Raw genomic sequence first — 9,258 nt, 5'->3', positions numbered from 1 at the left:
AGGAACCCACTGTCCCAGTTCCAGACTGCAGAAACAACATAAATGTTTCTAAACACACTCAGAAACCAAACCTGGGCACAAGCCTTCATGAGATTGGCTGAACTATGATGCAAATTTAACTCTCAGCCTCTGAGGGTATCTGTGGTTAAAGGAGTGGCTCGCATTGTGACTCAGGAGGCACATAACCCTCCACGGTTCCTAAGGAACTTCTTGAATTTCTAATTCATACAGGTAAGGAGGGGTCTGGGGAGGAAACTAGATTTTAGGGTATATGATAGTGGTACAAGGAACATAAAATTTGATAGGGTTGACCTAATGCTATGGGTCCACTGAGCAGAGATTCTGCTTGCAGTTCACCAAGAAAGGTGCTGAAAAGGTGGCTGTGGCCGGTGCCTTTAATCCCAGCATGTGGGAGGCAGGTGGATCTCCAAGGAGACCAGCCTGGTCTACAGAGGGGAGCTCCAGGACAGCCAGGGCTACAAAGAGAGACCCTGTCTCAAAAACACCAAATCAAACCAAACCAAAACAACAACAAATCAAAACAAACAAAAACAAAAAAAGGAAAGAAAAGAAAAAGAAAAAGAAAAAGAAAAAGTTACTAACAGCTTATCTGGTTGTCGTAAGCACAGGTCAAAAGACGGTCTGCTGTGAGTGAGCTCAACACGCTGGATGGATAGACCTTGTTTACTACTAATGGAGGTATTCCAAGGATCCAAAACTGGATAAAATCTCCACAGTGGGAGGGGCCAGATGTGCCCTTCAATGATAAAGAAACAGATCTGGTCGGGCATTGGTGGTGCACGCTTTTAATCCCAGCACTCGGGAGGTAGAGGCAGGCGGGTCTCTGTGAGTTTGAGACCAGCCTGGTCTACAGAGTGAGTGCCAGGACAGCCTCCAAAGCTACACATAGAAACTCTGTCTTGAAAACAAATAACAACAAAAAAGAAAAGAAACGGATCTGTGAGGGAGCATAAGGAGCCCTGAAGAGCTGTTATCATTCTCATTATGGCAGATCTTAACAGTGAGAGCCGCATGTAACCTCTGAACTTAAATGCAATGGGTGTATTGGGACCTGGTGTGGTGGGACCCAGTGGTAGTACTCGGTCACCAAAGACAGGGGGGGTAATATTTAATGGACAGCAGAGGTCAAACAATGATTAAATGATCTGACTCGTGTAGACCTATGGTGTTGGCTAATTAGTCACTCTGTTCCCACAAGTTAAACAGATAAGAGGCCTACTGAATTATTTCATCTGTATTAAGCAGAAATCCCAGAGTGAAGAACAAAAGGATACCTTGAATCACAGAGGCAGTATGAGTAAGGGTGATGCCAGGTCCTATCAAGGACATTTCACTGTCCTGCCCTTCCCTAAAGGGACTTTTACCAGGGAGACTGTATAATGAGGAAAAAGAGTTAGTCAAACTTTAGCTCTACACCAATGTTGATTTAGGAAGGAGCAAAACAGCATTGTAGCCCTCAAAATTAGACTTAAGGAGGTCAGGTCATCAAAGCTCAAGTGTGTCCAGGGGGACTGTGAGTTCATCCTGTGGCTATTTCCTCAGCCCCAGAGTGTATAATTGGAATAGCTATACTTAACACATTGCAAAATTCCTAGGCTGGGTGTTGGTGGCACATGGCTTTAATCCCAGCACCCAGGAGGCAGAGGCAGGTGGATCTCTTGAGTTCTATGCCAGCCTGCTCTCCAGAGAGAGTGCCAGGATAGGCTCCAAAGCTACACAGAGAAACCCTGTCTCGAAGAGAAAAAAAAAAAAAAAACCGGGAAAAAAAAACCACCAAAAAAAAAAAAAAAAAAAGCACACATTGCAAAATTCCTTTATTTGTTCTCTAACTTGTACAGCGAGGGATACTATGGTGGAAAAGTCAAATGGAAGACATTAGGGCTACCTTTACTTGGAAAAACAGTGACGCTCTAGACAATACTGTATCTCTGGTGGGATCAGAGTGATCAGTAGTTAACTACCGTTAAGAACTTGAAAGCTACAGGATGGCAGATCTAACCACGGGCCCATTTAACTGTCCTGTTTGGACTCTGCAGAGCTTGGAGACTACCACTTGTAGGCTTAACCTACAAGGGGCAAACCCAATTTCAGCTACTATGTGTGGTTTCCTTGCAGCTATTGACCTGGCAAATGCCTTTTTTTTTTTTTTTTTTTACATGTTTGTACATGAGGTTCACCAGAGGTGATTTGCTTCTGCTGGCCAAGGTCAACAATACACCTGCACTAACCAACGTCAGAGACACAGGGACTTCTGTCTCTGTTGATGTAGTTTTCAGGGATCTTGATCATCCTCCTCTCCCACAAATTATCACACTAGTCCATTACACTGATGACATCATGCTAGCTACCTGGACCACATGAACCAGTCAGCAACCACTCCAGACTTTTTGGTAAAGTACTGTGTGTGAAAGGATGGGAAAAAAAATTCAACTAAATTTCATGGGTCTTCTAAAATGAAATTCCTAGGAGATCAGTGGAGTGCCTGCTGAGGTTTTGCAACTTAAGGTAGAAAGTAAGTGGATGCATCTATCCTTTAATTTAGCCAAGAGAGAAGCACAACAGCTAGACTATTTGAATTTCGGAGGCAGCATATCCCTCACTGCCCGGCTGACTACTCTCCTTTTTAAGAGGGAGTTCTTGGCCAGCTATTGGACCCTGAGTGGAAAATGAACACTTGGCCATGGGCCACTAAGTTGTCATGTGACCAAAGCTGCCCATCATGAACTGGTGGTTATCTGGTCCACAAAGTCATAAAGTCAGACATGAACCGCAGCAAGCCATCATCAAAAGTTAAGTGTGCTGGATAGACTGGGCCTGAGAAAGCTACTCCAAGCGGCTCAAATGCTCCTGTATCTATGCTTTATGGAATGTGCCCTATGATCAGCTGACAGAGGGAGAGAAGGCTGGTGCCTGATTTGTAGATGGTTGTGTATGTTTTGTAAGCACTACTGGGAAATAAACAACTGGAGCCTAATCCAACTCTGGGGAATTCCTGAAGGACAGTGGTGAGGAAAATCCCCACAGCTCTCAACAGTACATCTTGTTGTACATTTACTCAGAAGGAAAAATGGCCAGATATATAAATATACACAGATTCATGAGATGTAGCCAATGATTTAGGTGGATGGTCAGGGACTTAGAAGATCATGATTGGAAAACTGGTGACAGAGTATGTGGATAGACCTCTCCAAATGGGAAAAAAGATGTAAAGATACTCATGTTTTCATGTAAACTCTCCACAAAGTGACCTTATCCTAAACAGTCTGGAATCAAGTAGATAAGATGGCCTATTCCCTGTCAGAGCCCAACGGGCTCATGAACGAGGTGGTCAGGATGGCAGGAGTGAAGTTTCTTCAAGGGTTCAGAAATACATACTTTGTAGTGGTTTGAATGAAAATGGTCCGCACAGGTTAATGTATTTGAATGCTTGGTCACCAGTTGGTAGAACTGTTTGGGAAGGATTAGGAGGTGTGGCCCTGTTGGAGCAGGTGTGTCACTGGGGGTGGGCTTGGGGGTTTCAAAAGCTCACATCTCCCAGTTAGTTCTCTCAGCTACTGCTCCAGCACCACCCCGCCCGCCTTCTGCCATGCTCCCTGTTATGATGGTCACAGACTCTAACCCTCTGTAACTTCAATCTCAAATGAAAGCTTTTCTTTTTTAAGTTGTCTTGGTCATGATGACAAATGAGGAAGACAGACTTCTTACTTCAATAAGAAGTAAGCCACTGGCTGTGGCTGGTTCAAAGTAATCTGGCAGCAGAGGCCAAACCCTGAGCTCTAACATAGCATCAGTCCCTGGGTGACAGTCGATCACACCGCACCATTTCCACTACGGAGGCAGCAACACTTTGTCAAAACCATGGACTTGCAGAATCACTTATCCACTGTAAGGATATTCTAAACAGCATTGTCTCTAAGGAGCTAACTTTACAGCCAAAGAAGAGCAGCAGCGGGTTTATGACCATGAGAATCACTGGCCTTACTGCTTCCAGCACCACCGAAAAGCAGCTGGCTTCACATACTTATTATCTTCATCTTGAACGGCAGCAGTTTGCAATCACTTGTACAAAAATCTCACAAGACTGGCGCCACTAACAGTGCTATTTTGGAAGGTCGGGGGAGGGTGCACATCTCTGTCTGTAGGATATGTAAGCAATTAATAATTGGGGGTGGAGAGAACACTGCTCCATTACAGTATGGATGCCCTTAAGTTGTTAACGTTTCTGTAAGTCATCTTTCACCCATGTTCCTATAAGTAACCACAACTGAACTCAGTGGTTCACCAAGCTAGACTGGCGTGAAATTCTTGGTCATCACTGTATCAGACTCCTCAGGAAGAGTCATGCACCACTCAGTGCCTAGCAATCGTGAGAGAGCCAATGGTGAATTTGGGAAGGTCATGGGAATAATCCAGACACGGCCTTCTTACCCTGTGTGCTGTGGAATGGTATACCTTCTTGCACTGCCCCTGTTGAGGGTGAAAACACATGCAGCTGAGGTTGACCTGTAAGGCAAGACAAATATGCCCAGTGGATAAGCTTCTCTTATTTTTGTTAACAGGGTATGATGTGCCCTGTTTTCTGTGTGGCCCTGGCTGTCCTGGGACTTGCTATGTAGACCAGGACAGTCTTGAACTTTGATCTGTTACACTCAAAGTCCAGAACATGAATCACCACCACAAGACCGACTCTGATGCAAAAATAAGAGTCTTTATTTGCAAGTCAACTGAGGTCCCTCTGTCCATCTGACAGCAGAGGAGGAGAGATCATGGGCAGTGAGGGAAGGGGTTTTATGCAGGAAAAAGCTTGGGGAATTCCAAGTCTTCAGGGTTGGTATTGGCTGTCCCTGAGGGCTAAGGTCCAGAAAACGTCAAAGTATGTATCTGTCCCGCGCTATCGCCTCGCCAGCAAGAACCACACAGGACATTCGGATCCTTCTGCAGTAAAGCTTTAATGTGTCTTGAAAGGAGAGCATAAGCTTACCAGAGCGGAGACCCCGAGCCAAGAATCCCGTCCCCTAATAAAGGCTGGCAGCTGCCGCCTGGGACTTGTCACCCTATGATTGGCTTCAGCTCATAAGGCCATATGATGCCACGGAATAGGCAGAGATCAAGAAATGGAAAATTACCCAGCGCCTGCGCAATAATTTACATTCAGTGCCTGCAGGCGCCATCATTGTAATGGAGAATGCAGGGACGGCTCCCTACATCTCCCCCTTTTTTTATTAATTAATGATAAGGCTTTATATTTTTACAAGCAAATAGGTCACCCAAATGTTGAGGGATAGAGGCAGAGGTTGTACCTTCCCAATCAAACATTAAGACTGTGTACAAGAGTCGCCATCAGGCTGTTAGCTTGACCCAAAGCGCTCTCGACCTGTCCTCTGCCGTTTTTCTGGGAAAGGGAGACTAGGGCAGGCAACCCTTATGCAGGACAACATGCCTCCCAGAGAAGCCTGCATACTGGGCAACTCTCTGTGCGATGCCTTGCTCAACATCCCTCATGGGCTGCTCAAACCAGACACTCTACCCTGTGCAATGAGCCTAGGCTCCGGGTGTGCAAGAGCTGTCTGGCCGGCGGCCTATTGCTTAAGCATAGTTAGCCAAATATCAGTGGAAGCCCCTTGTTCCAAAGCTACAAGCGCTTGGGCGATAACCACCTTGTCTCTCTTAGTTTGAGCCCTGAGCCTACAGACCAGCCAGAGAAGTAACACCAATCCGCAGCAAACGGCTGCACCAAACAATCCCATCCCCACCCATTCCTTAAAATAGGAGACAGCTGAAGCGATCCATGATGACAATCTCTCCGTCAAGGACAGGAGTTAATCTGGATAATAGCGGCTCTCAACTCCCGGGGAGAGGGTGGAGTTCCGACTTTTGAAGGTCCGAAGGGGCTCTTCGGGTGAGTCTTTCCGGGATCCACAGGGGATTCTCTTCATCCTGTGGAAAAACACATATAGCTCCCCTGGATCTTATGAGAATAGGATCCGGGCCTCTCCAAAGACCAGTTAAGATATCTTTTTATTTTACCATTTCCTTTGGCCTTTTAGGTTCTGAGGTGTGACGCTTGGCCGCAGTATGGCCCCGAGCGTCAATGTTTGAGGCTTTCCCCAGGCATTCCAGGCCTCCAAGAAGTGTTGAATAACATGCATGGCCTTTTCCCCTATCAAAGACTGGGAAAGCCATCTGTAGTTTCCTCCGCTCCTCTAATGGTAAAAAGGAGTCAGTACCAAATAATGGGGGTGCTGATGGAGGTACACCCGCTGGATTAACAGGCGATGGCCTCATATTTGCTTTCACTTTTCTATCAGGGTGGTATCTGTCTTGCTCTAGCTCTGTTTCCTCGCTAGAGTCTAAAATCTCAGAGTCTGAGCTGCTCAGCTCCAAGGCCTCTAGTTTCATTGTAGGGCAGAGGCTAGGTTTTGAGTCTTTATTTCTCTTAAATTTACCGGGGTGTGACCGGTTATTCCCTATTTTCTCTCCCCCTTTTTTTGTATCCTGGGGAGGGCCTTTTTCCTTAGACATGTCCTTCCTTTTTTGAGCTCCTAATCTCTCATCTCGTTCGGTTTCTGATATATTATCCTGTACCTCTTTAAGCGTTTTTTGACTCTCTGCTACCATGGGACGGCAAGCCTCAATCTCTAGACAGTTTTTAATTAGGTCTCTCTGTTTTGAAGAGCCCATTATGCTGGAGGCTACCTGGGGTAAGCTTGGTCTCGAACTGGAACACCAGCCACGGTGAGCACAATATAAGACCAATGTGAACAAAAGAATAAAGACTAGAATTAAGGCTTTTCCATCCCATAGTGGTGACAAATTAAAAACGAAGTCAAAAAAGAAGGTGTCAGAATAAAGCATACCTCTCCGAACTTACCACCCTGCAGTTCTGAATCCGCCCCGTTAGAGGGGTCTCTGCAGTGCCGGCTATGTTAACAAGTTCCCGGGTTCCGGCACCAGATGTCCCGCGCTATCGCCTCGCCAGCAAGAACCACACAGGACATTCGGATCCTTCTGCAGTAAAGCTTTAATGCGTCTTGAAAGGAGAGCATAAGCTTACCAGAGCGGAGACCCCGAGCCAAGAATCCCGTCCCCTAATAAAGGCTGGCAGCCGCCGCCTGGGACTTGTCACCCTATGATTGGCTTCAGCTCATAAGGCCATATGACGCCACGGAATAGGCAGAGATCAAGGAATGGAAAATTACCCAGCGCCTGCGCAATAATCTTGTTTACATTCAGTGCCTGCAGGCGCCATCATTGTAATGATACATCCCTACATGTATCTAGGCTAGGGGTTACTATTTCCCTAGCTTCAAGTCGTGCCTCCAGACTACTCAGGGATTGGCCAGTTTTTCCTGCTCAGGGATTAGTTGGTTTTGTGTCAGGGGTAGAGATGGCTCTGATTTCAGGGCCAAACCGTGTTTCTTTCTATAGTTCTTTTTGGCTTTTAGGCTCCAGTTTTAGGGCCTGGGCAAATTTCTTTTACAGGTTCCGATTCAAGGGGCAAAGAGCTTTCTTTTGGCACTAGTTTCAGAATTAGGGTATTTTCCCCTGGCTCTAGATTTAGGGATAAAGTGCCTCTTTCACTGGCTCTGGTCCCAAATCCAGGGGGTGTTTCTCTCACTGTGTCGGGAATACACTGAGACTGTAGCCCCGTCAACTGCACTGTACCACTCCTTTTCCTGATGAAAGCCAGTAAAGAAACTGAGAATAGTAAGAATACTAAGGACCCTAATAGTGTGGAGATTAAGACTGTTGACCAGTCTTGAGCTTGCTCACGTTCCCATTGTCTCTTATCCAATCTCTCCCTAACTTTGGCTAATCCTTCTGTCACAAGACGTATACTGTTAATGAACTGGGGACAACCTAGTGCGTTAGTGGGGGGGGAGGAGGGGTGGTGCAGGCTGAGCCAGTATCTCATTGGGTCCTATCTCTTGGGGAGCCTATCCTGGCACTTGCTCTGGAGACCAGGCTGGCCTCGAACTCACACAGATCTGGACCTTAAGACATTCCATAATGGAGCTATTTTGGTCCCCGACACTAACCAAGCAATGCACATGTGGAGCTTTGCCTGCAGGAGCTGTTGACATGGGGTATTGGTGAACCTGCACTGGGTGGCTCCCAGTTTAAACCCTGCTAAGATAAAGGGCTAGTGCTTAGCGAATCCCAGCCCCTGTCTCCACAAAAGCCTCTGAAAAGTCAGTGAACCTCAGACCTAATTCTCGGGGTTGTGTGGGTGTCTCTGACAGTCTGTATTCATCTTCTAGCCATATAGTTAAAAGCTGTATAGGTCTTACTCCTGAGTCAGTTACAGTTACCAAGTCACTGTGGAACGATATCCGAGCTTCCACCTTTGTAAGTGAATCTCTTCCCCCAAAAGGGGTGTATGGACAGTCAGGATGACCAGGAGGGAGTGGATACCTGGCCACTCCCTAAGTTCACTCACCTTCAGGCAGCCCATGAATGAGTAGTGGCCCATGCCAATAGCCCCTGTACCCAAGTCTTTCACTTTGAGATTAGACTCAGAGGGGTAGTCAGAACTGAATGCTGAGCACCTGTATCAACCATAAACTGGACAGGCTCCCCCTCCCAATGCAGGGTTAACTTAGGTTTGGGGAGAGGGTCCTGACCCCATCCCCTTCAGTCACTGTCTTCCTCTGCTTCAGTCACCAGTACATGAGGGGACTCTTTGTGGTCTCTTTTTCTGGGACATTTCCTGGCCACATTAGGTGCCCTGATGTTTTTAAAACTGCATCTTGTTCTCTTGGGAGGGGCGGGGAGCTACCTCCTTCCCAGGCCCGGTGGTGGAGTCGTTTTTGCTTCTCCTCTGGCTCCACAGCCAGTAGCACCTGGACCATATTGTGAGCTTGCCTTTCATCTGCAGCCACTCTAGCTCTCCGATCCTTTTCCCTATCTACTGTCCAAGCTCTCTCCTGTCTCTCACTTCCCTCAATCCTCACTATAACTTGTCTTTCCCGGAAGTCTCCCTATTACTGTATACCTTGTTTGCTACCTTCATGAGCTCGACTTGCCAGCTAAGCCATCTATCTTCTGGAGCTTCGTCCCAGTATCGGGAGCTGCCTGGCTGCCTCAGGGTCCTTGGGGGAGTATGCCCTAAAGACATCCACTAATCTCTCAAGAGAGGCTGATGGTGATTCACCAGCTTCCTGTCAGACATCATACATTTTAGCCATATTAGTTGGGTGCTGAGCAGCCGCCTGGAAACCCCTCTTTAGACCTTGA

Source organism: Cricetulus griseus, chromosome 5 (assembly GCF_003668045.3).
Source record: "Cricetulus griseus strain 17A/GY chromosome 5, alternate assembly CriGri-PICRH-1.0, whole genome shotgun sequence".
Taxonomy (NCBI): Eukaryota; Metazoa; Chordata; class Mammalia; order Rodentia; family Cricetidae; genus Cricetulus; species Cricetulus griseus.
The sequence above is the reverse complement of the archived record's forward strand: the minus strand, read 5'-3'. Positions refer to the sequence as shown.